The sequence below is a fragment of the Ahaetulla prasina genome, chromosome 10 (genome assembly GCF_028640845.1).
Source record: "Ahaetulla prasina isolate Xishuangbanna chromosome 10, ASM2864084v1, whole genome shotgun sequence".
Lineage (NCBI taxonomy): Eukaryota > Metazoa > Chordata > Lepidosauria > Squamata > Colubridae > Ahaetulla > Ahaetulla prasina.
Window position 1 is genome coordinate 25,226,357 of NC_080548.1, and position 6,000 is coordinate 25,232,356.

The following is a 6,000-nucleotide window of genomic DNA, read 5'->3' on the forward strand; positions in this document are numbered from 1 at the left end:
AATAGGCTTTTGATTTAAAATATGTCTAAAATCAGATTGTTCATCTGACTTTTTTTTTTAAAAAAACAACAACAACCCTCTAAATTCTGGTAATTGCAAATTCTAAATATTGACCACATTGGGGCTATTAATATTATTGCATTCAGTAACATTAACTGCTAATAGCTAAGCGATATAAATGTAAAGACTTTCAAAATACGAAAGAATTCCCAGTATAATAGTAGTAGTAATAATAGTAATATTAATAACAATAAGCTAATGTTTGTGCAGTATTACAGATAACTTTCAAAGTGTGATAGAACGCCTACATTCCTCTCTCTTTTTTTTGCTTCGAAGCTCTATAAAAGTGTATTAAATGTTGTATTGACTTTTCCCTTTAATTTAATTTCAGTCTTTAATTATTTTCTTTTTATGTATATATACATACACAATACTTGTATTTGCAATTTCAGTACACTCAAGTATTTACCTTTGGCACGGATTTGTTCCTAAATGAGTCAGGAAGACAGGAAGTCTTATTTGTCTTTTAAATGAATTGCAATTTCAAAAAAAAAAAAAAAAATACAACGTGGAAAAGGGGAACTGGATGCTCCAAATCTTGCTTTACTAAGCAAGCTGGTCTGTCTGTCAGTCTTTCTCTGTCTCTATCTCTGTCTCTATCTCTGTTTAAGAATTCTAGAAAGATGTCAGTTCTAGATTTATGTATACAAATACATTGAAAAGAATGGAGCACACAATAGTGGTAGTAATTGTGAAAATGGTACTATAGGTAACTTTGGGACAATATACTGTATGCATTCTAGTTTACTATATTGACCATTTGATACTTATTCATAAGAATTTGTTGTTGTTAAAGATTTCCCCTAACTTTCTCTAGTCTTCTCAACATGTGTTATGAATGCTTGCAAGAGTCATATTTCATCCACTGAACTTTCATTTTTGCCTAGGAAATAAATGAAAGTTTTATGCAGAAGTTTTGCATGATCTCCAGAGAAGAAAGCACTCATTTTAAGAATGTAATTCAGAAAATAAATTCAAAAATGAGCTGGAAATTATACAGTATAAATTTCTACATAGTTACTCAGAACTAAATCTCACTGCATTCAGCAGACCCTATTTCCAAGAAAATGTGGAACTGCATAGAGTTTTACAACTAGGGTGATAATGAAATTTAACTTCATCGCCATTAAGCTACTTTTCAGTCTAAATTGAAATTCGATCTATATGTAAATATGATCTAATTCCTTATAATTATCCACTCAAACATTTATTGGAGCTCAACCAATCTCATTGTACATATGTTATGCACTGACAATAAGGATTTGTTAAAAAAAAATATTGTAATTTGGGCAAACTGGCCAATCTCTACTAAGAAGAATACTATTAATGCACATAACTCTAAGACCAAAACTGACAATACCTCCAAAACCAGTGGGAACATTTTAATTCCCTGGAACGTTCTACTATTTACCACACTATAGCAAAAAGAACAGGCAAAAACAGGTTTTATTACAAAGCAGCATGAATTAGAAGCATTAACACCATGTATTTACTTATGGATTAAACAGAAAGTGATTCTCACACTTTATGTGTTAACTAATTCTTCATTTCTGTGTTGTACTTCTTCTAATGGTCCTTTCAGATAATCCTTCCTTCACAAATTTCTTCCACTCAAAAAAGCCCAGTTTTATGTCTACTATTCCTGTTTTTTTTAGGATTGTGGTCTGTGCAGCTGCTAAAATGATCTGTGATCTACAACAACTGAGCTAATCAAGAAATGTGATGCACTTTTTTTTTTAAGATCGGTTAATTCGTTGCCTGATCAAACCATATTTAAATAACTGCATCTGACTTAATCTAACTCCGGTATATCTCTGATAAAACACTGACATGTGGTGACCTATTGAGTATTGAAACCAGGTTGAATTTTGGATTTAATCTTTGGCAGGTTTATTTATTTATTTATTTATTTATTTATTTATTTAGTCACACAGTATATATGAGTGTAAGCATGAAATAACTATACAATATATAAGTATATATATAAGTATGAGTATGTAATAGCTAAATTAATTGAATATAAAGAAAGGAAACAATAGGACAGGAACGGTAGGCACTCTTGTGCTCTTATGCACGCCCCTTACAGACCTCTTAGGAATGGGGTGAGGTCAATAGTAGACAGTTTTTGGTTGAAGCTTTGGGGATTTTGGGAAGAGACCACAGAGTCAGGTAGTGTATTCCAAGCATTAACAACTCTGTTACTGAAGTCATATTTTCTGCAATCAAGATTGGAGCGGTTCACATTAAGCTTAAATCTATTGTGTGCTCGTGTATTGTTGCGATTGAAGCTGAAGTAGTCTTTGACAGGAAGAACATTGTAATAGATGATTCTATGAGTTAAACTCAAGTCATGCCAAAGATGGCAGAGTTCTAAATTTTAGATCTTCTAGAATCAGAACCTGTGGAAGTGTAAACTTCAAGACCAGGTCTAGATCTCCATTTTCAAAACATCTTCTGCGAACATTTCCAGGCAGTCTTTCCTCCCAAAGTTGGGACATCATCATCTCTTTCTTTGCTGATGTGACTTGATTTGTTTCTTCGCGAGCTCTTTGCAGTCTGCTTTGCTGACTGGCAGGAGACACGTTGCAAAACGTGGTGGATGCGAATGGCTTGTTTCCAATCGTGATTTCCCTATTTTGGATGTGTGCTGAATGGACTGTTTTATTTTTGAATCTCCGGCGAAGAAACTTACAGTAAATCTACTGCAATGGAATAGGAAAATCCCAGAAAGGATTAAAGCTGGAACAGAATATACTAATAGTTTCTTAACACCGGTTCTTGGTTTATTCAGGTTTTTTTTTTTTTTGCATATGTGGATGGAACAGACTGATGTTACGTCAGTTGGGAAATTCGTCTCGTTTTCCAGTAGGTCTGAGGGATGTATGTTACTGTTCAAATGTGATAAGTTCTATTGACCTGTTTGCTGGCCATTATCTTGCCCACGTGTGGACTTTCTTGGAACACAGATCATTGGCTGATCCCAACTAGGGGAGGGATTCTGTGGTCCTTAAAAGTTGCTCCTCTGTTCACTTGCCTACAAAGCAATCTTGGTTTATCCCAGAGAGAGAACGAACAAGACCGATTTTTATTTTTATTTTTAAAAAAACCCAAGAACACAGCCTTACTCAAGAAAGAAAGATGAAACTTCAAGTTATCTGCTTGCTCTTCGTTTTACTCAGCGCTGCTACCAGAAACCTCTGCGCATTCACCCTTCAGGTAAGAACAAAATTATTAATATTATGCCAAAATGTGCAATTCCCAATTTCTTGAACATTTTCTTTCTCCCGCTGAAGTAGCGGCTGTTTTGCACCCCTTCGCTGTTGCTCTAGTTGTAATATCTTCTCATCGTGCCCTTCAGCTTCCTTGAGCATCATTTTAGCCAATGAAGCGTTGTTTTCCGGTTCTCCACTTTTCACTGTCTTTCCATCTTTCTGTAAAGTTGCAGGCGGTCCTTGCTTCTTGGTCTGAGAAAGCCCCGTGGAAAGCAATATCTCTAGAGATCTTCCTCTAGTATGTATAAGAAGCCAGGAAGGTTGCTGGAGAGAAGATTGTTGTCATGTTCATCCATACCTCTCAGCTGTCTCAGAATTAATGGACTTTTAATCATTCTAAGCTTGTCAAAAGCAGGATAGTGGAGAGTGGTAGATGAAAATACAGCTGGTCCTAGTGACTGCTAAAGGAGTTTTGGAGTTGTAATATTGGGCCAAAAGTAAGGAACATTGATTTTTATGACCTAAACTGACTGGAACTCACCACCTTTCACATGTGACCCTCTAAGTTCTCAGACAAAAGATAGGCGACATACAAATACGTCAAATTACACAAAGAGACAACTTGATGGAGGACACTTGATGACTTTGGGTTGTAGAGGTGACAGCAAAATATTTGGAGCCAGATTCCTGACGTAAACTCAAGATAGAACTACACTAGGTTGTCATGGTGTACCAGACGCACTGAAAAAAATCAGGATAGTTAAAAGTTAAAAGGATAAAAGTTTTCTCCTGTTTTGTAAGTGGCCAAAGAAGTGGAAGGGGAGAATGGAAAGATTCAACCTACTTAATTGTTGTAAAAGTAAAGGTTCCCCTCACACATATGTGCTAGTCGTTCCTAACTCTAAGGGGCAGTGCTCATCTCCGTTTCAAAACCAAAGAACCAGCGCAGTCTGAAGACATCTCCTTGGTCATGTGGCTGGCGTGACTAAACACCAAAGGCACACGGAACGCTGTTACCTTCTCACCAAAGGTGGTTCCCATTTTTCTACTTGCATTTTTTACCTGCTTTCGAACTGCTAGGTTGGCAGAAGCTGGGACAAATAATGGGAGCTCACCCCATTACACGGCACTAGGGATTCGAACCGCTGAACTGCTGACCTTTCGGTCGATAGGTTCAGTGACTAAGACACTGAGCCACCGCGTCCCCTTAATTGTTGTAGTGAACCCCAAATACATGGTTAACTCTGAATTAATGAAAAAAAGAGATGAAAGGGAGCAGGGCTATCCAGTTTTCTTCTGTTGCTTCTGCTCACCTATCTAGTGCTGGCCTATCTAGACAAAGATACTTGTCTTAAAAGAGATTCTTCTAGGGCAGGGGTCTCCAACCTTGGTCCCTTTAAGACTTGTGGACTTCAACTCCCAGAGTTCCTCAGCCAGCAAAGGTGGCTGAGGAACTCTGGGAGTTGAAGTCCACAAGTCCTAAAGTTGCCAAGGTTGGAGACCCCTGTTCTAGGGGCAAGACAAATGCCTGGCAGGTCTATGTGGACAGCCTGTAGAATGGGAAGGTGGTAGGGTATCCCTTTGTGGACTCCATTCTGTCCTTCCTCTCCAATGGCAACTGAAGGTAGAGAAATATCCAGAGAGATAAGATTACAAGGGGAGGCTAGCCGTGATATTTATTCCCATAAACTGGTCCATTTTCTTATGCTAGATTTAAGCTAGTCAGCTCCTCTTCATTGTGGTTGCTAATTATGAGAGGAGGAAAGCAATGGCGGCACAGATATTAAATTTGGGAGTGAGATTATCATGTTCGCCTCCAACAGTCGTAACCTTGGCATCGGCCTTGTGCTCACTTCTCATACGTTGCCAACATGGCTAGAACGACAAACAAATTACTGAAATGGCTGATCCCGACTTATGTCTGGTGACATGGAAGGCCGCCATTTTGTTTTAGATCAAGGCTGGGCAGTCTGCAGCTTAATTTCAAAATCGTTCAGACGGCTTATCTGCGATATACCCATTTCTCAGGAGATCAAGAAAAGGGACACAAGAAAGGACCTTCCTTCCTTCCTTCCTTCCTTCCTTCCTTCCTTCCTTCCTTCCTTCCTTCCTTCCTTCCTTCCTTCCTTCCTTCCTTCCTTCCTTCCTTCCTTCCTCGCCCTGTCCCATTGCTAATTCAAATTCTTCTAGGGGAATGTGACTCTTGAGGGAATTATATACCCCTATTTCAGTGGTGGGATTCAAATTTTTTTACTATCGGTTCTGTGGGCGTGGCTTGCTGGGTGGGCGCGGCAGGGGAAGGATACTGTAAAATCTCCACTCCCTCCCCACTCCAGGTGAAGATTACTGCAAAATCCCCATTTCCTCCCAATCAGCTGGGACTCGGGAGGCAGAGAATAGATGAGGGCGGGGCCAGTAGGAGGTGGTATTGACCGGTTCTCCTAACTACTCAAAACTTCCACTACCGGTTCCCCAGAACTGGTCAGAACCTGATGAAACCCACCTCTACCCTGCTAATTTTAAAGATTTGGGCACCTTATATCTAGAAAGCTGAATTCACACACCTTGCTTAATCTTCAGCTCAAAAATCTTGACAAAATCACACAACATACAATGTCTAAACAGACAGTGGTGGGATTCAGCCAGTTCGCATCACTTCGGGAGAACCGGTTGTTAACTTTTTGATCCGTTTGGCAAACTGGTTGTTGGAAAAAATCATTAGGGCAGA